General features: G+C 41.4%; 1 protein-coding gene across 3 annotated transcripts in view; it reads left to right on the top strand.

Annotated features, from left to right (window-relative positions):
• Positions 1-2140: 2140 nt before the first annotated feature.
• Positions 2141-27650, top strand: part of FSTL5 (follistatin like 5) — a 593647-nt gene continuing 568137 nt past the window's right edge. For 2 of the 3 annotated variants that reach the window (XM_050946344.1, XM_050946342.1), the window contains exon 1: positions 2141-2424. The gene's annotated coding sequence lies outside the window, so the exon portion shown is untranslated. Of the gene's footprint in view, positions 2425-2943; positions 3021-27650 lie in introns of those variants that run through there. The other variant, XM_050946343.1, reaches the window with a different exon arrangement.

Below are 27650 nucleotides of genomic sequence, written 5' to 3'. Positions count from 1 at the left end.
TCATGTACATGAATTCAACTTTTCCTGACGTTAGAGCAGAAGTTGTGTTTTGGTTTAGATCTTCACCTGTGCCAGAGCAGCCCTGGGGTAGCTGAGTGGCTAGGAGTCAAAGCTGCCTGGACATTTCAATGCTGCTCTACACTGTGCTCCAGAAAGAGGAGATTCAACAATACAAGAGTGCTCAACAATCTCCCATTCTGCATGTACCTATTCTGTAAGTCACAAGAGGGCTGGAGTAGAACCAGCTTTGCTGGCCCTCTGGGGATGATCCAGAATCCTCTGGAAGTCAGTTAAGCTTGCTTTCATGACCCCATTGCACAATCAGAACACAACAAGGGGAATGTATCAAGGCTGAGGATATGGCTCTTTGCATGTACTACATGTATAGCTAATGGGACTAGTCTCATGAATAAAGATACACACAGGCATAATACTGTAAAGGGGTGTGTGTGTAAAAACAGCCTTACTACTACCACACTAACAAACACAATCATACTGTGACATAAAAATTTTTCTATTTAAAATAGTTGAGTTCTTAAAGGTAAATGTTGTTTACTTAGTTCCATGCCATATTAGATATACTGAAAAAATGAATAATTTAGAATGATCAAATATTTTGTTATTAATGTTTGCTGCTATATGTGTTGATTTTACATATAGCAGCAAGGATAATTCACTGATTTGGCATGCTACCATAGATCACTGCAGCTGACCTGAGTCTGTCTCACCCTAGTCATGGATGATGTAAAGATAGTTTAATACTTTAATCTGGAATATGTGTTAACCCCACTGGCCAGAACTATGTACCTGTAATTTCAACATCAGTAACCCTTTCAAGAAAAGAGGTTCATATTTATTAATTTTCTCCCATACATTTAAAAAGTAATACATCGGATTGCTCTAGGGGGGAGAGAAGAAATTAAACATATTCCAGTGAATCTCTCTATTGGATATATTTATTTTTGCATAAGTCCCCTATCTCCATGAAAATATTGCCAATGTTTTAGGTATTATATTGCTGTCAATTTCTTTTTCTGCCCTTTTCAAAGGGACTAAATTTCTTTTACAAGAGCTGAGAATCATAATTTGGCCGGTCCTGCTCTTTAGCCATATTTTTCCTTATGTGTACTAACACCACCAACAAATAATACCCCATGTGTGAATTTTGCCTGAGCAATCAGTATCCTGATTTTAGTGAAAAACTTCACCTCAGAACTGGGCCACTAAAATATGATATAGAGAGTAGGGATTACTGCTACAGGCTGTGCAATGCTTCTAGCATACTTGATTTTTCAGGTAGCCAATTGACCTATGCGATCTCATAAAAAGTGCATAACCTCCATTCTGCCTTTAGAATGGAAGCAGGCTCTGAGTTCAAGATGGGAATTGTTTGCTATTTTGGGGGTGATTGCACTCTTCTCCCAAACAGACATTGGGATCTCTCTCTCCCTCTCTCTGACAAACACACACACAAAATCAGTGAAGACGATCCGGGCCGGGTTTGGCTGTCTTTAAATTCCAAAGGGGGGTGGGTCTCAAATTGCATCAGTGCAGTTAGAGGTGCTAGTTCGTTACCAGGGGTCCAAAATAAGGGAAGGGGGCTTAAATTCCTGTTTCTCATCCTCTTCAGGAAACCCCACAAGTTCTCAGCACTTGCACACGCCGGAGGCAATTAGACGTGCTTAGGAAACCAGGCTCCTGCAGCTCTGTGCGGCGGCTGATCCCTGGGCGTACAAAGACGACCATCCGACTGTGAACAGAAGGAGCAGCCTGCTCGTGGGCTGGGAGCTTTGCAGCGGGAGGGTTATGGCTGGGCGGTCATCCCCTGGCTGGCAGTCCCCGCTACCCGCTATGGCCGGCTGCTCCTGCTGGCTGCTGAGCTGCCCGCGGCTGCCCCCTCCTTGACTTCCATGCAAATAAGGAAAGAGCCGGGGCTGACGTGCGGGCTGGGGAGGGGGAGGCGGGACACGCCGGGGGTGAGTGGCAGCGCCGGGGAGCAAGGAGGCGGGAGAGCCAGGCGGGTTCAGTGACTGAGACAAACTGGAGGCTAGGAGCAGCTGGTGCTGTCCACGGCGCGGCTGGTGCTGAACCCGGGACCGCGCGCGAGCTACACACCTCCCCACCCCCCCAAAGACCACAGCGCCCCACCCCCTTCCACTCCGCCCATCACCCACCTAGGAGCAACTTGGCAAACGAGCTGATCGCCCCTGGAAGAGATCCCGCCGGCTCTGCTGCTCCTGGGCGCCCTGCTAGACTAGTTCCTGGGGATTGCTTCGGAGTTTTACCCAAACTGTTGGCTCCCTTTTCTCCCCGTTGCGTGATCCCAGTTTGGACGTGTGGTGAAAAGAAATATTTCTGTATGCACCATTCTTGTAAAAGGACTCACTGTTTTCTCCTGAGGGACTTTTGTGACTGTTAGACCAGGTAAGGAGGAAGCTCTGTTTGAATGGAAATGCATGTCTATTTGTTGGAGAGGGGGACTGGCCAAAAGAAGTGCAAAGTTGTGAGCTTGTTAGCTCTGAGGTCAGTGCAAAGGAAACAATTGGGAAAGATTTCAGCCGCTTTCAGCATCAAAATGGGCTCTGCAAGCAAGAGAGGAATGCAGAATGGGAAGTTGGGGGATTATTTTTGTTGCGAAGTTTCTATAATCCTGATGTTGGGTTTATCATAGACAAATAATTCCCAGTTTGTAAAGGGGACGGGCTATTATATTTTTGATGGATTTTAATTAACCTGCATTGAAGAAGATACTTCACATAACTTCCAGGTTTGGGGCGAGTACATCTCTAATCGATTTCCCCTGTGGGCGAGTGGTATGTAAGGTCAGGCTGGGAACTAATGAGCAAAGTAGGAATTAGAGAGGATTTGCAAAAGAAATGCCTGATGTTTGCCCTGGCGTCTGTATGTGTGGCAGAGAAGAGGAGTGATGCCTTAAGGTGGTTGATAAAATCAACAACAAACTTGTGAAATTGAAATCTCTCTGAGAGCTCGTCCTCGCTTCTTCACCAAGGTGGATAGGGGTACGTGTTTTGAAAGTTGTGCGTTGGTTGTTCCAGTGTTGACTGGTGAATGTCAGGCCTTCCTCTGGGCTAGAAGTAGGTGTAAATGTGGAGCTCTGATTTAATAGTACAGTATTATATTGTATTACAGGGCCGCTGCTGTTTGGTAATTGAATGGAACTGGGAAGCGTGGGCAGATGAAATGCCGCTGTTTCAGCAGCGTTTATCCTTTGGCGTGCTTAGCAGAGCGCTCTGCTCCATTTAAGGGTTTGCTGTAGAAGATGCGTTGCTTGCTTCTGTAAATTCTCAGCGTCCTGAGTATGCAACGAGAGGAGCAGGGATTTGTGTGTGGAGAGCTAAACGCTGATTCCAAAATGAATGGATGGTTTGTAGCAGCGCCAGTGAGGTGACTGAGCGGAACAGGGAGACAAATTAAGTCTCCATCCTGCATTTTGTGACGTTATTTATTAATTTGGCCAACGCAATGAATTTTCCTTAGACTCCAAATCTAAAAGTCATGTGCTGCATCACGTATTTGTAATGTGCAAGTAGCCTTAATAGGTATAAGCATTAAATGGAGATTATTTATCTGCTTCATTCCGGAAGCAGAAAAGTTACTGCCACGTTATTACAGCAACATTTTCTCTTTACAATTTATTTAAAGTTAAAGTGTGATTTTAGTGAATATTTATCAGCTACAATATAAGTTAGGTTACTTGGCAGCAGTGCAGGCATGGTGAAATGTAGAGTTAAAAGCTGATAAATTCAGGCAAAAGTAAATGTTCTAATTACATTTAAGTAGTATTGAACCCTGTTACATAGATGTAAGAAATGTCCTTTTCCCCTCACTAATTATAAAGCAGCTCTCCCTCCTTCCTACCCCAAAGAAAAGCGGGTGGGAATTTATATACAGCATTCAAATAGACTGTTAACCTTCATGAGCCTACAGTTAGAGGTCTATATCACCTTTAACACATGTGAATATTTGTTTATAAATATATTCAGGATTTTCATAAACATGTTAATCCTTGATTTTTGTCCCTGCCTCCTCTTTTTTTTTTTTTAAAGAAGTGTGCAATTTCAGGAAGTTTGCTTTCAAAGACTGATTACATTATTTTTTTGAAAACTATATTTTGAAACATGTTACAAAACCAGTGAAAATTTAAAAAAAGTAAAGTACACAACCACATTTTGTAATGTTGTATACACATACAAAGGGCCTGAGCCTTGTTACTTGAGTAGTCCCTACTCACACATAGATAGTCATGTTAACGTCATTGTTACTGCTTGCAAGATTAAGGACTCCTCACATGAGGAAGAGTGTGCAGAATTGAACTCTCTGACATCAATCGTGTTACTAGGGTTAATCATATGATAAATGATGCACTTAGAATTTACAACATGTAAATTCTTATTGTACCTCTTTAAAATCTTTATGTGTGTCTGTGTGGTTTACACTATGCTGCTTTCTTTTAGAGCTGTGAATCACAGGTTTAAAAATAACAGAGATTTTACCTATTGGGCAGAGACTTTTCAAGTAGTAAAATGGTATTGCTATCTTCAAATAGACATTTTAAACATATAATCTAAGAGTAATTCAAACACTGTGGCCCATGAATATTTCTTTTGTTCAGTTAATGTGATTAGAAAACAGTCATTTTTCATCCTTGCAATATACATACACACACACACAGATAACAATGGGATTTGTTAGTGCAAAGTTCCAAAAACTCTAAATTACAAAATTATCTCTTGATAGCCGATGAAAACTAAACTTACACAGTCAAATCACTGCTATATTGAATTCTCAAACTAACACAGCTTCACATTGTTGCCTATTTTAGGTCCTTACCAAAAATCATTATTCAGTCAAACCCTCCCATTTACTAAGGGCCGCAGTGTGAGCCTTGCCAACAGTGACTAAGTACGTGAATGTATTTGCAAATGCAAGTACAAGGATTATATCAATGTCAGTAAAAAGCCTTCCAGTAGTTCTTAGCATACCTTTGTTTGTGGGCCATGCAGTTATTTTGCTGAGTTAAACAACAGCAACAAAAAGTTATTGATCTGGTTTCAAGTGAATGTTGTCTGTGTTACTCTGTTTGAAAGATTTTCTCAGTTGTGATCTAATTATACTGAGCTGTCATTCTGCACTTTTTTTAGTGCTTGTGTAGCCTTTAATATTTCTTTAAAAGATAGATATTTCACCCATCTAGGTTAAGCCACATAAACAAATACAAAAAATCATAAACTTCCATCATCAATAACCAGTATTCTAAATTTCTGTACAAAGTAAAAGATGTAATTTTTCCATTAATTTCCCTAGCTTCTACTGACAGCAATGCTACACTTCAAGTTCTGCCATGTTTCCATGATAACACCCATCCTTAAAAAAATCAAATTCATACCTGAAACACAGGAGGATGCCTCCATTATGTTCAGTTGCACCCAGTTACAGCAATTCTGAGTTTAGCTTAAAGGGCCTAAATTAAAGGATTCACACCCTAGATGTAAAAATTGGCTTTGAGCAAAAAAATTCAGTTTTCAGTTCACAATATTACACCATTATTGCCAGATGTTGCAGTGATCTCAGAAAAGAACATGATGTAGCTCTCAAAGACTGACTTATGGGTCATGTCTTAACTTTAATATTTTTATTTTTTTAGATTAAACTAGGAAGTCTTTTTTATTTACTATAACTTGTTCCATTACATTATGTAATTCTAAAGCAAAATGGGTGGCTTAGTGAAATCATTTGCTCTTCTAATTTGCAGCCATTTCAAAGTCTGGAATTGTCATGATATTATAGTTTGATACAATAGGGTTGTTTTTTTTCTGCCTGTCAGGCAGAAAAAAAAGACAATCAGTTCTCTTGTGTATTTCACTAAAAGGACCATAAGTTGCAACTTTTCATTAAACACATTATACTAGTTAATAAAGACCAGGTTTCCAAGGTGCAGGGCATCCAGAGCAACCTATGATTTCACTGAGAGTTGTGGGTGTCCAACAACTCTGAAAACTATGCTGAGCAAAAATCTAACTCTTTTGGTAATATCCAACAATTATTAAGGCCAAAGTTACTATCATTGCGCAATCTTCAGGGAAAACAGCCCTTCCCACCACTCCCTGATTTTGCTTTCTGTCCACAGGTAGAATCGGCCCACTCACAATGGTTCTTCATATCTCTTCATCATAATCTAGGATGACCATATTTCCCAAAGGGAAAATGGGACACCCTCTGGAACCACCCCAGCCACTTGCCCGCACCCCCCAACCCACCACACGGACCTGGAATTGCTGCTCGCCCATGCTATGCTAGGCTGGGGCTGGCATCGCTGCTCGCCTGAGCCCTGCCTGCCCCCTGCCTGAACTCTGTTCCCCCCTCCCACTCCCGGCTGGGACTGGCATCACCATTCAACCCGCCCCACATGTTCCTCCACACCCCACTTTTTTGACAAATTCCCACTTTTGCAAAAAAAAGTCGGGATGGCCGGGACAAGGCTTAAAAAAGGGACTATCCCTGCCAAAATGGGAGATGTGGTCACTCTACTGTAATCAGACTTTCCTCTGGGGCTACTTTGTGGTGTTCACTTTCCAAATTCTATACCCAGGTTTTGTGTTAGTGACACCCTCTCCAATTTCTCCTGCTTGAAGGCACTTTTTGCTGACAGATACTGTAGTTATGAGTTTGCAATAAAAATATCAGCAGTAAAAATGCATTGAATGAAGTAACAGACATGTTATCATTAACTCTGGCCCGCCTTTGCCTGAACAATAAAGAGTGGGAAATCTTGATAGGGAAAATTCTTCACTGTCCATATGTGAAAGAAGCTGAAGAGCTATTTCCCATTGACAGCATCTTCCATTCCCCATAATCATCCATGTGAACAGGTGAATAGATTGGTGGTCTTCAAATCAATCAGTCCTGTTGGGTCTCAGAAAGGTATGATTCCCAGATGAGTGGAAGTGACAATTTGAGTGTACATTGAATTATACATTTATTATTCTGTGTGATCTAGAGATATATTTATTTATTTGGCAGCTAATTTTCACTGAGATATTTCCCCTTTACTGGTTTAGAAATAAACCATGAAATAAGCATGACTGCTTGATTTAATTAATTACCCTTTGACACATTTAAAGTGAAATTAATGGCATTTTATTTGGATTGTATCACTAGGTTTTCCAAACCATAAGATGCTAAAAGAATATGAAGAGTTAAATCTGAGGACTAGTTGGCAGTACTGTCACTGATTACTTGAAGTAGGTTGAAGTTCAGGATTTATTTGCATTTGAATTAATTGAGTTTGGTGTCCAGCAGAGCTTTATAGAACAGGGTTCAGAAAGATTTTAGTATAATAAAGTACTCAGTGAATACTTGTGTATGTTAGAGGGAAGATAGTGAAAGATATTTTCAAGATTTTTTTTCTGTCTGATAATTTTTTGTACTTAAATATGTTTTATCTAAGCAAGCTTTATAGTAACTTTCAAATACTTATACCACTAAGTATGCATTCTTGTGTTAATAAGGGCCAACATTTTCAAAACTGGGTATCTAATGTTAAGCTTTTATAAAGGCATGTTTAGGTGTCTAAATAAAAATGGCTTATTTTCCAGTGGTGTCGAACACCTGCATTGACAATTAAATACTATGTATGGTTTATATCTTTTAATATTAGTCATATGCAATATACTCTATCACTATAAGAGAGTTTAATAAATGAGAGAAACTTGTAATTTATTAGTATTGATTATTTGGATTCAAAACGGCACCACAAAATGCTAGATGCTTTCTATAGTGTAACTCTTTTGAAAACACCTACAATTCTGAGGTAATCCTAATACATAGATTATCTGGACAAGTCTTCTGGGTCTGATTATGCTCTCAGTTACACTAAAACAAACCTAGTAATGAGGGAATGCAAGAGTAAACAGGAGGGAAAACTGGTGCTCTTAATTTATAAGGAAATAGGATATAATTTGCCTTTCAAATATCTTGACTACTGTATCATGTTTCAAGGTAGAATATTTTATGTTGTATTGTATTATATTATAAATTTGTTTCAGCGCAATGTTGTATAGCCTGGTACAGTGTGTCACTTATAGGACTTATTGGGTTTAAATTAACAGTTACTTAGAAAAAAAAAGATTGGCATCACTGTGGATAGCTCAGTGGAAAATTCTGCTCAGTGTGAAACATCAGTCAAAAAATGTAAGTAAAATGTTAGGATGTATAAAGAATGAGATAGACAATAACAGATAATATAATTCCATGCCTTCTTACCTTGAATATTGTGTTCAGTGATGGTCACATTATCTCAGAAAGGCACTAGGAGAGCAGAGATATGCGAGATTCAGAGATGGGTACCTAAAAATATTGGATGTGGGTGTAAACTTCCGTAACTGATGAGACTGAAATGATTGGAGAATAGATGAAAAAGACAGGACATGATAAAAGAATATGAAATAATGAATGACAGAGAGAGTGAGTGAGTTCCAGTTACTCTTTCTCATAGCACAAGAACAAAGGGACATTCAGCAAAATTGAATGGAAACAAATGTAAAACCAATTAAACGATTTTTTTTTTTTGCACAGAACATAATTGATCTTTGGAACTTACTGCCACAAGTTATCACTGAAGCCAAGTGATTATCAAGGTAAAAAAAGAAGTAGACACATATAGATAGTGAGAATATCCACAAATATATTACACAAAAATGAAACACTTTATAAGCAATATAAAGACTCATCTTCAAGGCATAAACCCACCACTAATTTAGGTTAGGAAGAAATTTCTCCTGTCGATTAGGTATACCTTGATTTTTCCATGATGGTATTTCTTGTTCCTTCTTCTAAAGCAGTGTTTCCCAAACTTGGGATGCCACTTGTGTAGGGAAAGCCCCTGGTGGGCCAGGCCAGTTTGTTTAACTCCCGCATCCGCTGGTCTGGCTGATCGCAGCTCCCAAGCCGCTTCCTGCAGCTCCCATTGGCAGTGAACCGTGGCCAGTGGGAGCCACGATCGGCCTGACCTGCAGATGTGGCAGGTAAACAAACCAGCTCGGCCCACCAGGGACTTTTCCTATACAAGCGGCATCCCAAGTTTGGGAAACACTGCTCTAAAGTATCCTATATTGATCACCAGGATACTGGATGAAATGGATCTTTGGTCTGATCTAGAATGGCAGTTCTTATGTTTTTTTAAGAAAACATGCATACCTACCTGTTTGCTAATATTTTATTATATATAATTAAAATAAAAGTGCCCTTGCCTTTCTCAAAATACTTCTCAGAAAGGGTTTGTTCAGAAATTGAACTATCTACATGAAAATGCACCAAATGCAAATATGATGTTATTTGAACATTACCATATTATTTTTCTATTTCTTTGAGTAATCACATTGTGGAAAAAAACTCCACAAACATTCTGCAGATTTAGTTCATTTTTTGGAATAGACAGGCCAGATTTGTCTCTCTCGTCTTTTGTGTGTCTGTACCACTAATGCCATATGTATGGTCTATACGGTTGAACTTTTAAAATAAAATTTAATATATAAACACAAATACTAGCATCTGCTCTCTTAATGCTGGAGTGCTGAATTCCAGAGAATGTTACTGAGAGTTAAGTATGCACATGAAGAAGAGAATAAACACTTTAGTGATTACCCCTACCCCAAATATAGGTGTCTACTCTCTCTCTTACTGATGTGGTAGGGAGGGTTTTATGCAAATAACTCCCATATGTACCAGTCTGAGAACAGTTCCTTAATACTCAATTTGAGAGAGACCATCTTTTCCTTTCACAAGCAAGGAATTTCTCTTTTAGGTTTCATTTTTTTAATTGCTTTTTCAACTTCTGTATGCCTCAGTTTTGTTCTTCTTTCCATTTTCTCGGCAGTGATTATTTTTTTTTCTTTTTCCCTAGTCTAAGGTTCTGCTCCAAAGCACATCTAAGTCAATAAAATGACTCTCCTTGTCCTTCCTGGGCTATTCATTTTTTTATAAAAGGTGTCAGCCCTGGAGAGTGAAGTCATCAGAACAAGTACCTCATGGGGAACTGCAAGCTTTCTGATTTTTTTTTTTAAAGTCCTGACTAGGAGGAATCAGACAGTAACTCAGAGAGTAATATGGTCACTATACATTCACTGTCTAAGCTCTATAGTGTCCACAGAGGTCCACTGGCTAACTGATCTACCAGAATGGTGGTGCAGCTTGTTCCTCACAATGTGTCCTCAATCTGCTCTGCAGGCTGATATAGGGGTATAGCTCCTGGGAGTATACAGAGAAATAGCAGTCCTTGTGTGCAATTTTTTCTGGCCCTTACTGATGCTGTGTAAGGGTAGAGAAAATCTCCTTACCCACTCGTCACACTATGTAAAGGCTAATCATGACATCAACCTTAGTGACAAGCCACTGCTGTTGTGGGAAGTGTACTGGCTTTCAATCACTACTACCATGGACCAAATTGTGACAAATAATCTGTAAGTGATAGACACTATAACATTACTAATCTCCTAAGACATTTTGTTCCTAAACAGATATAAGACATTTTTCACCACATTATCATGATTTGAACACACTGTATATTTAAGAAGAACGAACCTCAGCTACCACAATGGAGATCTAAAATATTAATCCTAAAACTGTTGTCTCCAATACACTTGCTGTGCTTCTCTCACCCATTCATATTCAATTACATTTCTTGGACCATTCAGAAACAGAGCAGCTGTCTAGTGGTTATAAATAAAAGGAGAGAGATTCCTATTTTATTTTTATGGTTTTGCTCTGAGTAGTTTTTGATCAATAGTAAGTTTTAGTAAAAGGTATTCTGCATATTAATGCATGGGCAGTTTAGTTATTTGCTTGGGACACTAGAAACTGAACAATGTTTTCCCTGAGGTTTAATTTTGGTGTTTGCTAAGTAAAAGTCCTAAGTTGGTGACAGTATCAGATGACTTTTAGATGGGGTTCTTTGGCTATATTACATTTTTGCCTATTGTCATCTACTAATTTTGTTCCTTTATACCTAGAGAATTATTGCCACAAACATACTGGAATAACTTGCATTTTCATGTTCTTGTTGCAGTCAGCAGGGAGGGTAAGATGCACCTGAGGGTTTTCCTCTGAAAATAGGCAGAATGCTGTAGGCCTCAGAAATTAAATGAAGATGCCCCTGTGTCATAAACAGATAGCTAAGGGTTAATGTCTCTTTCACCTGGAAAGAAGTAACCTGAAACACCTGACCAGAGGACCAATCAGGAAACAAGACTTTTTAAAATCTGGGTGGAGGGAAGTTGTGTCTGAGTCCTTTGTTCTGGTCTTGTGCCTGTCTCTCTCTTGGCTATGAGAGGATTTCTGTCTCTTGCTTTCTAATCTTCTGTTTCCAAGTTGTAAGTACAAATATAGTAAGGCAGTAAGGTTTATATTGTGTTCTTTTGTATTTACATGTGTGTAGTTGCTGGAATGTTTTGAATTGTATTCTTTTTGAATAAGGCTGTTTATTCATATTTCTTTTAAGCAATTGACCCTGTATTTGTCACCTTAATACAGAGAGACCATTTTTATGTATTTTTTCTTTCTTTTTATATAAAGCTTTCTTTTAAGACCTGTTGGAGTTTTTCTTTAGTGGGGAACTCCAGGGAACTGAGTCTGTGCTCACCAGGGAATTGGTGGGAGGAAGAAATCGGGGGAAATCTGTGTGTGTTAGATTTACTAGCCTGACTTTGCATTCCCTCTGGGTGAAGGAGGGGGGTGGGGAGAGAGATTGGCTCTCTCTCCTTGTGTTTCCAGGACTGGAAATAGAGAGGGTGGAGTCCCTCTGTTTAGATTCACGGAGCTTGCTTTTGTGTATCTCTCCAGGAACCCACGGAGGGAACACCTGGAGGGGATAACGGAAGGGAAATGGTTTATTCCCCTTTGTTGTGAGACTCAAGGAATTTGGGTCTTGGGTTCCTCAGGGAAGGTTTTTTGGCGGGACCAGAGTGCCCCAAAACACTCTAATTTTTTGGGTGGTGGCAGCTTTACCAGGTCCAAGCTGGTAACTAAGCTTGGAGGTTTTAATGCTAACCCCCATATTTTGGACGCTAAGGTCCAAATCTGGGAATAGGTTATGACACCCTGTAGGCCACGAATCTAATATTTTAATATATTTATGTACTTTACATCTTTTCACCATGATAGTCTCATTCACATAGTGATCCACGCTCTCAGTTAGTAAATGTTCTCTCCTATAGTTACATTTTTCAAATGGTATGTGTGCATTTGTCTTTGTGTATACTATATATATTTTCACTCACAAAAATGCTAAAACAATAGTAAAGCTCTTGTTTGGAAATTCAAAATTAAAACTGATACCCTCTCTTCCAGTTATCCAAATATTCCTGGTTATTGCAGCTCATATGATCCATTGCAGTATGTATGTTTAAATGTACCCTATCATCCACAACCCATAGATACAAAGACATGAAATAAAATTCCATATGCAATCTGGAATATTCTGGCTATTGTGAGTCTGTTTTATTCAAGTTCATATACCACACTAAGCATCTTCCAGCATTGTGCAAAGGAACATAACTAACATCAAGGATTAATCTCTCTGGGAAGAGGAGAGGGAGCCAAAGGTGCATCCACCACACCTGTATTTAAGTGTTAAAATAGGTATTTGTTCATGAAATGGGTATAAATGTTGAAAATAACTTTAAATATTTGAAAGTGCAGCTCTTAATGTGATGTAAATGTGAGTGGGGGGACTGTGTCTGCAATTATGTTTCTTTTTAAAGCAGAAAAAGAACAATAGATTGTACTCATAAAAGCTCAGAGTTTAAAAAAAATGCGATTATTTACGTAAGAGATTCTTTTTTGAAGACACTGCAGTTTGAATACTTATATAAGGACTTGAAAAAAAATCAGCCCGATCTTAATGGCTCAAAAGTAAGGTTCACATAAAGCTTCAAATTTATCTGAAAGCATAGGGGTTCTGGGGTTCCATTATGATTTTGATCATCACATTAGTTTCATCAGCATTTGGCAGACCTAGACCTCTGCTGTGTGGAGAGACCTACCAGCAATTTCTTTCTTGGTAAAGCACTCTGTTAAACCCTGGGATCACTCCGTTTATCTGAATTTTCTTCAGAAGAGGGAGAGAGTGTCTAGGGGGCACCAATTGTCCAGCCCCACTGGAGCTGGGTCTTTCAGGAAACAACCAGAGAAGGGCCACTTCCCCACAAACCACTGAGTCTTTGGGGGAGCAAGAAGCACGCCTCCACTTGAAAAGACACAGTGCAGTACAATCTCTGAGTATTCAGGGACAATTAGTTCCCCAGGTTATTTATCTGCCTTGCATTCAGACTAAGTCTTTGTGCTAACAATCCATGTGAAATTTTCATTGCTTTTGACAAGTATCTGAGGAATCAGCTCTGTCACAATCTTGCACCTACTCTACCTCAACTGCGTGTCTTGGCTGGATATAATAGCTGTCCCAGGCATCACTTTCCTCACGCTTGGCACTTATCGTGTCCGCCAGCTTCTGTGTTGCCATTTTTTCTCATTTTTCCAATGCATTTTTTATCTTCTTGCAAGTAATTTTTTTCTCAATTCCTCACTTCGTTGAAGTCAGAGAATATTTGGGTAGACCCCAACATAAATTTATTATCTCTTCATTTTATAAAATATACAAATCATAATCTCTGTGGCTATAGAGTACCTCAGTTTTAAAATCACAAACTAAACTGAGAAAAAGTCATTTCAAAGATACTCAAAGAGCCACATAAAGTCACATCTCTTCACGTCAATCCCTAATGCAAAAGTCTGAACAGACAGGCCTGGCAATGTGCAGTGAAAATTAACAAACTTCGGCTCTATGAGACCAATGAGGGAAGTGAGCTCTGCAGTTGTAGATTCTCAGCTGAAAATGATGTCTCTTGACAAAGGCATTTTAATCTGGGAGTTCTTGGAACGGACTTTTAAAATAAAATCATCTTCACAGATTTATCTTCAGAATTCTACGTTGTTCTATATAGGTCTTGAAATGAACTTATTGGTGTTTATCACTCTATATAATATATCTTGGAGTTATTCAACAATCTATTTGTCTAAACAAGCCACTTAAAAGACAAAGTAAGTGTTATTGCAGTACCCTTCTGGGCTAATTTCTGCTCTCGATACACATGAACTGCACTAAGTCAGCAAGATATGAAACATTTAAACTTATCCTACACTTTGTTCTTAAGTGTAAAAAATAATAATGTTAACATGAATGTGAGGGACAGAGGGCCATGTCCCTCAGTCCATAGAGGGACACACTGCCATTTTTCTATTCAGGAGGAAATAGTTAAGCACTGCAAGAGGTTATCTAGGGAGGTTGTGGAATCCCTGTCATTGAGAATTTTTAAGAACTGGTTAGACCAGTAGTTCTCAACCAGGGCTCTGGGGCCCCCTAGGGGGCCTCTGTCATAACTTAGTCCCAGATTTGGACCTTAGCGTCCAAAATATGGGGGTTAGCATGAAAACCTCCAAGCTTAGTTACCAGCTTGGACCTGGTACTTGCTGTCACCACCCAAAAAATTAGAGTGTTTTGGGGCACTCTGGTCCCTCTGAAAAACCTTCCCTGGGGACCCCAAGACCCAAATCCCTTGAGTCTCACAACAAAGGGAAATAATCCTTTTTCCCTTCCCCCCCTCCAGGTGCTCCTGGAGAGATACACAGACACAAGCTCTGTGAAACTACACAGAGTGACTCCCCCTCTCTGTTTCCAGTCCTGGAAACAAAAAAGTACTTTCCTATTCCCCCAGAGGGAATGCAAAATCAGGCTAGCAAATCCAACACACAGATCTCCCCCTGATTTCTTCCTCCCACCAATTCCCTGGTGAGTACAGACTCAATTTCCCTGAAGTTCCCCACTAAAGAAAAACTCCAACAGGTCTTAAAAGAAAGCTTTATATAAAAAAGAAAGAAAAATACATAAAAAATGGTCTCTCTGTATTAAGGTGACAAATACAGGGTCAATTGCTTAAAAGAATATTGAATAAACAGCCTTATTCAAAAAGAATACAAATCAAAGCACTCCAGCCACTATAGACATGTAAATACAAAAACAACAAAACCATGTTTGGTACTCACACTTGGAAACAGAAGATTAGAAAACAGAAATCACTTCTCAAAGCTGAGAGAAAAGCAGGCAGGCAGACAAAGACTCAGACACAACCTTCCCTCCACCCAGAGTTGAAAAAAAATCCGGTTTCCTGATTGGTCCTCTGGTCAGGTGCTTCAGGTGAAAGAGACATTAACCCTTAGCTATCTGTTTATGACAGCCTCAAGCAGGTTTCAGGAGGCCTCCAAGCAGGGCCAGCATTAGACTCCCTGGGGCCTAGGGCAGAAAGTTGACGCCCAATCACATCAGGCTAAAGCCCAGGTCAGGGCTTGGCTTTGTGTTCTTCATTGTGCACTAGGGAGCATCAGCAGGGTCCACATGGACACTGGAGCACAGTAGATTCACACTCCAGCTTGCTTCAGACTAATTCATTGTTTAGACAAGCTCTCTTTCCTGAAGCACAGGCCAGAGTTGTGTCTATTTCCAGACTTCTCAGAAAGTATTACAGAGATAAACCTCAGGGTTACTGTATGTAATACCCTGAGGAGTCAGTGGTGGTAGTCCTCAGTCAACTTTACGGTTTCTTTGTAGAAAAACATTAAGTGTATACAAAAAATATTGTAAACAGTACATGGAATACTATAAATAACTTTTAAACAAAAGCTATCAAATAGTAAATCTACTGGTGTTCCTCATATAGACTTCCCTCCCTCCCACACTTTTTTTTTTGCTTTTACATGTTTAAATGTACTTTAACACATATCAATGAACTCACTTCCCTCTGATCTTTTTATAGCAATGATTTTTTAGTCTCTGTAATGTGACTGCAATATGTAATGTGTGTCACCTGGACTCTTCAGAACTTGGGAATAGTGGCAGCATCTCAGTCCTTTTAAATACTTCAGAACCCTGACAGCAAACTATCTGGGGATCGGTACAGCTAGCAGCATTTGAGCCGTGGGGCTAATAGTTGACTGATCTCCTTAGCTGCTGATAAAAGAGAAATCTGTAGTCTACATCCAGAGTGGTACAGGTAATGGGATCCCTGGATTTCTATAAAGGTTTCACTATATAGGGCACTATCTTTTTTCCATAAACTTGGGTCATTCAGGTAAGAATTTACAAACTTTCACCTCCCTCAGCTTAGCCCCTGAGAGAGTCCCAGTTAGTTAATAGCTGTGTAGCTTCTAGGGGTAATAAATGCTCCCCTACCAGCTCTCCCTCTAGGTCTATAGACTAGAGTGGACCAAACATGTTAATGGAGAGCTTCCCTAATATGTAAAGCTGGAATAGTTCTGACCTATATCCAGAGTGCTTCTGGTATTGGAACCCACCCTCGCAGCACACACATCCCTCAGTCCTACATCAGTCAGGACTGTTTTTAACCCATAATGTTTATACCTATTCCTTTCTCTCCCCAGCCCCTATATGCTGACTGGCTCAGCTCTCAGGTTAGCGAATAGGGTCTGACTGACCAGGTGGTTCATCCACAACAAAAAATACCTATAAAGCTACCAGGGCCAGCTCTAGTTTTTCTGCCGCCTCAAGCAAAAAAAAAATTGGCTGCACCCTACCCCAGCCCTGGGAACCCCCCCCACACACCCGCTGCTGCCCCTGCCCTGGGCTTCTCGCCCCCACACCCCTTGCTGCCCGAGCACTGGGCTCCCTCCTTTCTCCCCAACAGTGCCCTCTCCCCACCCGCACTCTTCTGCCGCCCCAGTCCTGGGCTGTCCCCCCAACCTGCACCCTCCTGCTGTCCCAGCCCTGGGTCACTGGTAACTCACTGCCAGGGCGGGTCATTCAGCAGGAATTTTGGATGTGCACAGAACACAGACAGGATTGGTTCCTGTATGGTTACAGAACTACAGTAAAGTGGAACAATTTTCAGCTTGTTTGATTGGAGGATATCTGGATGTATATTATAAGACTATTCTACATAAATGAGGAAAAGCTGAGATGCCTTTATTATTCTTTTGTTCCACTCTTTGTTTATATGGGGAATCTGTCAATGCAATATTACTGTCTTCCTTTTAAACAAATACAACTTTAAAAAAAAGGGGGGGGGGAATAGCTGTTGAAAATAGCAATTCCAGTCCTAAAAACCACTGATAAGTATTTCTTGCTTCTTCATTTCTTATCCTACTTTTTCTGCAGCAAGTTACAGTGGGATCAGTATATTTGATCTGGGAGAATGAAGTAACAGCTGCCCAAATTGAGCCTGAGCACTCCTGAATTTTGAGGGTGTTCAAATCTGGAAGGCAGGTGCTAGATTCTCTTTCTGAATATTAGCTAAATCTGGAAAGGAAAAGTCAATTTCTGCTTCCATGGCTCAGAAGTGGAAATCCTCCTACATGCCTGGTACTGTATCTAAAGCTGCCAAAGTCCCTTAGCAAAGCCTCCCCTCCCTTACTTTTCACGTTAAATTCTAGTGGGATCCACATACCTCCCTTGCTAGGCTTCAGATAGAGAGGTGCACTGTCCATTTATCCACCCAATTCCTTCTTTGTGGGCTGCAAGGTGAGGTCACACCAGTATCTCTAATGCAGTCTGCAGAAGTCTTCTGAAGGGGACATCTGGGGCAAAGCCTTCTACTCCTTGGGCACATTTGTTCCCCATTCATCCCAATGCCAACCTTTTCAACTCGCAGCATGGTTCAACTACCTCACTCTCTCCCTTTCCTGTTGATAGCTGCCAAGGAATTGCTGGGAAATGTAGTTCTTTCCCTGCTCCAGGGCTGGCTCTATAGGCAGGGAGCTAGGCAAGGAACTACTGCTCCCAGGGTCCCCTGAGTTCTCAGCGCCCATGCTGGATCCCCAGCTGCTCAGTGGCTCCGCTTATGCAGGGTTGTGAGAGGGGAGGAAGTGAGGTTAAAAAAAAAACATGGCCAAAATGACGCCCCCTGGAAATGTGAGGCCCGAGGCACCTACTTGTTTTGCTGGTCCCTAGAGCCGACCCTGATAGCTACAGGAACAGCTAGTGAGCATGTTTCGTTCACCACCACATCCTATCTCTGGATGTTTCTGTGCTCTTCCAGCTGAGTTGACCTGCACAGCATTCTGCAAGTTTATAAAGACAAAGAATATTCCAGCTGAAATCCTTATGTCCTCTCCACTGTTTATTTCCCTTTCTTTGGTCCAAACAAAATCAAATGCTTGAGCATGTGAGTTACACATGCATCTCCGGAAACAAATCTTCCATATTAACGTAGGGAGTCTTGGCAAGCATAGACATAAACACAGAAATTGATAGAGGCACCAGTTAGTGCAAGAAAAACCTGCAGATGATCCTTGTTTAAGAAAAAGTATACATTGCAGTGTCACCTGTTCTTAACTGAGAACTGCAAATAGTTCTTGCCAAGTACCTAATGAGAAAAAAGAATTTTATTTCTGCTATTTAGCTTCATTATATATTTAATGTCTTAATATTTTATAAATGTATGATTGTATATTAGACTTTCTATTTAGGCTAGTTTTTTTTATAAATGTAATAACGTTAAAAATAGTCATCAGCTTCCAAAGCAATATTAAAGCAGTGAGGATTTTAATATACATTAAGTTGTAATACAGGTGTAGTTCTTGTGCTGGCTCTGCATGTATCACTCTTAAGAGATCTGGACTGTTCAAACACAGAGTTAAACCACATAGCCCTGTGTCTATCACTCTTGAGGAATGTTGAGTAGTAGTTCTGAGCCATGTAGTTTAGTTGAGTAGTAGTTCTGAGCTAGATCCACTTTTACAGTGTATTTTGGGCTTTATTTTTTATATTTAAAAAAAAAACTGCCTCAGATTAAATGGGGCAGCTGAGCTGTTTTCTGTTACCCATTAACATTCTACAAATACTGATACCTGTTAACATTCTACAAATATTGATGAAACCAAAAATCTGGCAAATGAAATTAGTGGCCAGCTAATGGAAAAAATTAAAATTAACTGGGACAAATATGTATGGAACCCGTAAAGACCGTATCAAAGCCACATAAAATGAAATAGAAGGATGGGAGAAAAGTAGCCAGGTATACTTAACCAAATATTACAAAATATACAAAGGTAAATACAAACCTGCTATAAATCATGACCCAAAAAACTTGAGAAACATGAAAACATGAAAGTTGTCACAAAATAATCATGGTTGGAAGTAAAATTTAGGAAAAAAATTTACAAAATGATTGAAGAAACATCTCATAAAACTGACAAAGTTAAAGAAGAAACAAATCAAGGACTAATTTTTGTTTAAAAGGAATGCAGACCATTTTAGACCATCTCACACTGAGCTAGAAAGTCTGTGGAAAGAATCTGCCTGAATTACAACCTATAGTTCCTTCTTCAGGAATTCAGGAAAGTCCTACAAAGGAAAGTTACACATTTCTTTTATGCTATGGAATCCAGAGACAAGTTTACAGCCACAAGAAACTCGACAAGTGCTTATGTAGACAGCTTGGTTAATCAATCAATTCAGAAACCAGTCAGCTTTGAAGTAAAATAATCTTTTGAAGCTTATTATGCTCATTTTGAGATAATAGGGCAAATGAACCAATGGACCAGAGAACAAAAAGTTATATTTCTTGTTCGCAGTATAAAGAGGTATACCCTTATTATGCTAAGATATTTATCAGAAAAAGACAGGAACAAGTTTCAAACTACATTAACCCATGATTTGGAAGTTGGATGCCAGACATCTTTGGCCAGAATCATTCAAGAACTGTATTAGACTGGCTGACATAAAGACTCTTTACCAGAACTGCCTGATGATATTGAGAAATTAGGGCACAGAACTATCCAAATAATCTGAGGAGCTACAAGATGTCTAAGACCATGACCAATATAAAGACAGTTTTCTTGTAATTAACTGGAAACTGAAGGTAAAACAAAATTACATTAAAATGCTAAGAGAAACTTTGGAATATGCACTGGAAGTACAAACTCACTATCTAGAAAACTTTAAAAAAGAATGAACAGAGAACATAATGGTTGACAATAATTCAAAATCTAACAAATGAGACTTCACCAGATGTACATAAAAGTCATTTAAACTAAGTGTTAGCATTAGGAGAGCTGTAGCCTCCTGTGCTCCCTCCCCTGGCGTGTCTCTGAGCTAGAAGGATGTCATGTAGTGCTGGCTGGTGCTAGCTCTGGTTCCCCCATACAGGGAGAATATTTAGATGCCCTCCTTGGGCAAGTTTTCAGCCTTTTTGTGCCACTAGAGTGGCACAAAAGGACTAGAACATGAGCCATCATCTGATGCATATCCTCAAGGATGATGATTAAAGAAAACAGAATTCTGATTTGAGAGACAGCCAGATTCTTTTAATAGTAATCCTGATAAATATTGCATAGTATTTTTCCCCTTGAAAACTGAGGAATATGATAATTGTGTTGCACATATTTTTAAGTAGAGGTAATTTTGTTGCTCAGTAAGGAACACTTGCCACCATTGAAAATGGTGAGTGTTCTACATCCCTTAACATTAAGAATTAATCTTCCTTGATCTCCTCTTTCAACTTACTACAAGAGTTAGCATTTGGAGGTTGATGCGTGAAATTAAACTACAGTAGCAAGGATTAAGAAATAGCTGATTTATACTCTTCAGGATGTGTGGGCATGCCAAAGACAGCTGTATTGCATTTCATGGATACCAGTAGTATGTTCTGTGCATGGAGGCCAATTTCTTTGTGTATAATGACTCTGGCAATATCATAGGGATTTATAATCTGCCCACAGTAAGGAGCAACATGTAGTTGCATCATCCCTGGAGCAGACTAAGTCATCTGTGTGTGTGTGTGTTTGTGTGTGTGTGTGTATGTGTATGTGTATAATATGACCATTGCCAATTCCAGTAGTTATTAATTATTTGCTTATATATTTTACCACTAGAATTTCATACTAAACTATTAAAACTCTTTTGAATAAAATACAATTAGTTTGATCATAATAGTACATTGCATGCTATGAAGTTCCTGATTATAATAGATGGGATTCTGAGAGGACAGTAAATAAATTCTTATATCAATGGCCTTGCAATAAAAAAGCTGAAATGAGATTATATTAGTGCAATAAAATGTAAATATGTTATGCATTGATAAAATAGATGTCTATCAATAGTAGAATTTATAAGCTAGAGACAACTACAGTAATGGTACGTATGTTTCATTGAACATGCTAGTCTGTGGGTTAGAATGTTTGCTGCTTCTTTTGTTGATATTCTTCAAATGCTTGTTAATATATAATTCACTTTATATTCCACACCATACTTTTTAATTTTTACTGAACTGTCCAATTGAAGCAGCGAGGCTAACAGGCATGATATATCCACTTCTAACTAGAGCCAAAGATGTCTCTTCAAATTGTTACCAAAGAGTGAAGCTCTGACAGGTTCTGGAAGCTTCCTCAATTGACAGATCTAAGAAAGATGTTGAATACATTACATTACCCTAGCAACTCAAGCTTCTTTCATGACTGACAGAACAAGTGCAATTTTCTGCACTTATTTCTGACTATGGTATATTCAGGCTCATAAACAGATAGCTAAGGGTTAATGTTATTTTACCTGGAAAGGAGTAACCTGAAGCACCTGACCAGAGTACCAATCAGGAAACAAGACTTTTTCAAATCTGGGTGGAGGGAAGTTTTGGGTGTGAGTTCTTTGTTCTTTGTCTTGTGTCTGTCCCTCTCGGCTATGGGAAGGATTTTTCTGTCTCCTGCTTTCTAATCTTCTGTTTCCAAGTTGTGAGTACAAAGATCATAAAACAATAGGGGTTATTGTTTTTTTTCTTTTGTATTTACATGTGTGTAGTTGCTGGAGTGTTTTGAATTGTGTTCTTTTGAATAAGGATGTTTATTCATATTTCTTTTAAGCAATTGACCCTGTATTTGTCACCTTAATACAGAGAGACCATTTTTATGTACTTTTTCTTTCTTTTTATATAAAGCTTTCTTTTTAAGACCGGTTGGAGTTTTTCTTTAGTGGGGACTCCAGGGAATTGAGTCTGCAACTCACCAGGGAATTGGTGGGAGGAAGAAGTCAGGGGGAAAAGAAAATCTCTGTGTGTTAGATTTACTAGCCTGACTTTGCATTCCCTCTGGGTTAAGGGCGGGGGGTGGAAGAGAGATTAGATATCTCGGTACTTCTGTTTTCCAGGACTGGAAACGGGGAGGGTGGAGTCCCTCTGTTTAAATTCACAGAGCTTGCTTCTGTATATCTCTCCAGGAACCCAGGGAGGGAACACCTGGAGGGGGGAGAGGAAATGGTTTATTCCCCTTTGTTGTGAGACTCAAGGAATTTGGGTCTTGGAGTCCCCAGAGAAGGTTTTTGGGGGGACCAGAGTGCCCCAAAACACTGTAATATTTTGGGTGGTGGCAGCTTTACCAGGTCCAAGCTGGTAACTAAGCTTGGAGGTTTTCATGCTAACCCCCATATTTTGGACGCTGCGGTCCAAATCTGGGAATATGTTATGACATGGTGTGCAGCATTGTGGGAAAGATAGAATCCAGAAGCCAGTAGAAATATTATTTTCTTTTTCTCTGCTAGGGCTTTTAAGCAGAGAGAAACAGTTTGGTTTTAAAAGGAACCAGAGAGAATTTTTTTTCTCTGCTCTCTCTTGCAGTTTCTGGCTTGCATATTAAGCAAGGAACCATTAAGGAACTATTACGGGTCTTTTGTCACACAATAGCACTCCCATTAGGAGTCAAATACCAGCACAATACACATGCAAATAAAGTGGTTTTTCTGGTTTACTTTACATTTAAAAGATTAGCTAGAGGAAGAAAGGGAAAAAGGCACTGTTGCTAGGCAGACCCCAGGAGGCAACAGAGAACCTGCAGTTCAGAAGATAAACACCGGAGGGCACCCCAACACAAGAAAACAGGAACCATGCCTTCCAATACAAAAAGGGAGGCCGAAGAACAAATCAAAGAAGCTGAACACAGGCGACAACTGGAAAAAAGACAAAAAGAGGTGGAGCTGAAAGAAAAGGAAGAAAGCATCAAACTGGCAGCCTACAAAAGAGAACAAGCAGCCAAAGAGGCAGCCCACAAAAGAAAAGTAGAAGAAGAAGAGGTGGCCCACTGAAGGAAACAAGAAGAAGAAGAGGCGGCCCACCGCCGAGACATGGAAAAACAACAAAAAGAAAGTGAAGAGAAGGAAAAACAGAGAAAACATGAACTGGACTTAGCGCAGGCTGGGCAGCATGCTCCAGCCAATCCTAATAACCCTTCACCAATTATGGTTCCACGTCCCAGGAAAATTTCCCACCTACAAGGCAGGTGATGACACTGAGGCCTTCTTGGAAAATTTTGAAACAGCCTGTCTTGGGTACAGCATCCCTGAAAACCAGTACATGGTAGAATTGAGGCCACAGTTCAGTGGACCTATAGCAGAGGTGGCAGCTGAAATCCCTAAGGAGAAAATGAACGACTATAAACTTTTTCAAACCAAGGCCAGATACAGAAGGGGGATAACCCCGGATCATGCCCGTCGGCGTTTCAGAACCCAAAAGTGGAAACCAGATGTGTCATTTTCCAAACACGCCTACTACGTTGGGAAAAATTATGAGGCCTGGATATCAGGACACAATGTTAAATCCTTGGAAGAACTGCACCTCCTCATACAAATGGAGCAGTTCTTGGATGGTGTTCCTGAGGACATAACACGGTACATATAAGATGGAAAACCCAAAAATCTCACTGAGGTGGGGGAGATTGGAGCCAGATGGATGGAAGTGGCAGAAAGTAAGAAAGCTACTGTCAAGGGGAACGAACACCCCAGGGGGCACACCGACCATAAAACCTACAACCGAGGACAGCCAAAGACCCCACATACAACCCAAGTAAAGCCACAGATGCCCTATTCTTCCACCTCACCAGTCTCCAGTAACCCACCTCCACCCAGTGACCAGTCAGATGGAAGATGCTTTAAGTGTAATGAACTGGGACATATAAAGACCAACTGCCCAAAGACCACCAACCGAGGGCAGTTCATTACACCACCATCACCCAAAAGATCCCCAGGCCCAGATGCCTCTCAAATACCCTTGGAGCGAACGGAAATTTTGAGAGTGGGCGGAAAGAAGGTTACTGCTTGGAGAGACACGGGGGCACAAGTGTCAGCTATCCACCAATCCTTCGTAGACCCCAAATTCATCAACCCAAAGGCCCAAGTGACAATTTACCCCTTCATGTCACAAGCTGTAGACTTGCCTGCAGCTGAACTGCCTGTCTAGTAAAAAGGCTGGTCAGGAATGTGGACTTTTGCAGTCTATGACAACTATCCCATCCCCATGCTACTGGGGGAAGACTTGGCCAACCAGGTGAAGCGGGCCAAGAGAGTGAGAATGGTTACACGCAGCCAAACCAGGCAAGCTTCCAGACCCATTCCTGTTCCTGAGCCATCCACAGACACCCCGTCTGTGTTACCAGAGACCCAGACAGAGGTAATGGACCCAGATTCCATGCCAACCACTGAAACAGCCACAGCACCTCCAGTCCCAGGCCCGGAACTGGAACAGCAACCAGCACCAGCAATTGCAACCACATCTTCAAACTCAACACCAGAGGGCGCCAGCGAGCCAGAACTGGCAGAAGCAACAGACAACCACACCCAAAAGGCTCAGCCAGACCCTGAAATACCCCCTGGTGCACCAGCGGAGAGCGGTTTACCAGCAACAGAAACAACCCCATCACCTACATCGCCTCCAGAGGGACCAAGCCCAAGTCCCCAGTCTGAGGAAGAACTGGTGACCCCAGCCTCAAGGGAACAGTTCCAGACTGAGCAGGAAGCAGATGACAGCCTTCAGAAAGCTTGGGCGGTGGCACGGAGCACCTCACCGCCTCTCAGCTCTTCTAATCAATCCCGGTTTGTTATAGACCAAGGACTTTTATACAAGGAGATTCTTTCTGGTGGACACCGGAAAGAATGGCAGCTGCAGAAACAGTTGGTAGTTCCAACTAAGTACCGGGGGAAGCTCTTAAGCTTAGCCCATGATCATCCCAGTGGCCATGCTGGGGTGAACAGAACCAAGGACCGGTTGGGGAAGTCCTTCCACTGGGAGGGGATGGGCAAGGACGTTGCCAAGTATGTCCGGTCTTGTGAGGTATGCCAAAGAGTGGGAAAACCCCAAGACCAGGTCAAGGCCCCTCTCCAATCACTCCCCATCATTGAGGTCCCATTTCAGTGAGTAGCTGTGGATATTCTGGGTCCTTTTCCAAAAAAGACACCCAGAGGAATGCAGTACGTACTGACTTTCGTGGACTTTCCTACTCGATGGCCGGAAGCAGTAGCTCTAGGCAACACCAGGGCTAACACTGTGTGCCTGGCCCTAACGGACATTTTTGCCAGGGTAGGTTGGCCCTCCGACATCCTTACAGATTCAGGATCTAAATTCCTGGCAGGGACCATGCAAAAACTGTGGGAAACTCATGGGGTGAACCACTTGGTTGCCACTCGGTACCACCATGAAACCAATGGCCTGGTGGAAAGGTTTAATGGAACTTTGGGGGCCATTATACGTAAATTTTTCAATGAACACTCCAATAATTGGGACCTAGTGTTGCAGCAGTTGCTGTTTGCCTACAAGGCTGTACCACATCCCAGTTTAGGGTTTTCACCGTCTGAACTTGTGTATGGTCACAAGCTTAAGGGGCCATTAAAGTTGGTGAAGCAGCAATGGGAGGGGTTTACCCCTTCTCCAGGAACTAACATTCTGGACTTTGTAAGCAACCTACAAAGCACCCTCCGACACTCTTTAGCCCTTGCTAAGGAAAACCTAAAGGATGCTCAGGAAGAGCAAAAGGCCTGGTATGACAGACATACCAGAGAACGTTCCTTCAAAGTAGGAGACCAGGTTATGGTCTTGAAGGCGCAATAGGCCCATAAGATGGAAGCATCATGGGAAGGACCATTCACGGTCCAAGAGCGCCTGGGAACTGTGAACTACCTCATAGCATTTCCCAATTCCTCACTAAAGCCCAAAGTGTACCATGTTAATTCTCTCAAGCCTTTCTATTCCAGAGACTTACAGGTTTGTCAGTTTACAGTCCAGGGGGATGATGCTGAGTGGCCTGACGGTGTCTACTATGAAGGGAAAAAAGACGGTGGCGTGGAAGAGGTGAACCTCTCAACCACCCTGGAACGTCTGCAGCGGCGACAAATCAAGGAGCTGTGCACTAGCTTCGCCCCATTGTTCTCAGCCACCCCAGGACGGACTGAACGGGCATACCACTCCATTGACACAGGTAATGCTCACCCCATTAGAACACCACCCTACCGGGTGTCTCCTCACGCCCAAGCTGCTATAGAACGGGAGATCCAGAACATGCTACAGATGGGTATAATCCGCTCATCTACCAGTGCATGGGCATCTCCAGTGGTTCTGGTACCCAAACCAGATGGGGAAATACGCTTTTGCGTGGACTACCGTAAGCTAAATGCTGTAACTCGTCCGGACAACTATCCAATGCCACGGACCAATGAGCTATTGCAGAAGTTGGGACGTGCCCAGTTCATCTCTACAATAGACTTAACCAAGGGGTACTGGCAAGTACCGCTAGATGAACCTGCCAAGAAAAGGTCAGCATTCGTCACCCATGCGGGGATGTATGAATTTAATGTCCTTCCTTTCGGCCTTCGGAATGCACCCGCCACCTTCCAGAGGCTGGTAGATGGTCTACTAGCATGCCTGGGAGAATATGCAGTTGCCTACCTCGATGATGTGGCCATTTTTTCGGACTCCTGGCCCGAACACCTACTACACCTGGAAAAGGTCTTTGAGCGCATCAGGCAGGCCGGACTAACTGTTAAGGTCAAAAAGTGTCAAATAGGCCAAAACAGAGTGACTTACCTGGGGCACCAGGTGGATCGAGGAACCATTAACCCCCTACAGGCCAAGGTGGATGCTATCCAAAAGTGGCCTGTCCCAAAGTCAAAGAAACAAGTTCAATCCTTCTTAGGCTTGGCCGGGTACTACAGGCGATTTGTACCACACTACAGCCAAATCGCTGCCCCACTGACTGACCTGACCAAAAAGACCCAGCCAAATGCAGTTAAGTGGACTAATAAGTGTCAAAAGGCCTTTACCCAACTTAAGGCAACGCTCATGTGTCAGCCTGTGCTCAGGGCCCCGGACTTTGACAAGCCATTCCTAGTAACCACGGATGCATCTGACCATGGTATAGGAGCAGTTCTCATGCAGAAAGCAATGGATCACAACTTCCATCCTGTCGTGTTTCTCAGTAAAAAACTGTCTAAGAGGGAAAGTCACTGGTCAGTCAGTGAAAAGGAATGCTATGCCATTGTGTACACCCTGAAAAAGCTACGCCCATATGTTTGGGGACGGCGGTTCCATATCATATCCTTAGTCCCAGATTTGGACCTTAGCGTCCAAAATATGGGGGTTAGCATGAAAACCTCCAAGCTTAGTTACCAGCTTGGACCTGGTACTTGCTGCCACCACCCAAAAAATTAGAGTGTTTTGGGGCACTCTGGTCCCTCTGAAAAACCTTCCCTGGGGACCCCAAGACCCAAATCCCTTGAGTCTCACAACAAAGGGAAATAATCCTTTTTCCCTTCCCCCCCT

This window comes from Gopherus flavomarginatus, chromosome 3 (genome assembly GCF_025201925.1).
Source record: "Gopherus flavomarginatus isolate rGopFla2 chromosome 3, rGopFla2.mat.asm, whole genome shotgun sequence".
Classification (NCBI taxonomy): Eukaryota; Metazoa; Chordata; order Testudines; family Testudinidae; genus Gopherus; species Gopherus flavomarginatus.
Note: the sequence above shows the minus strand (reverse complement) of the source record. Positions and strands in the feature narration are given on the sequence as shown.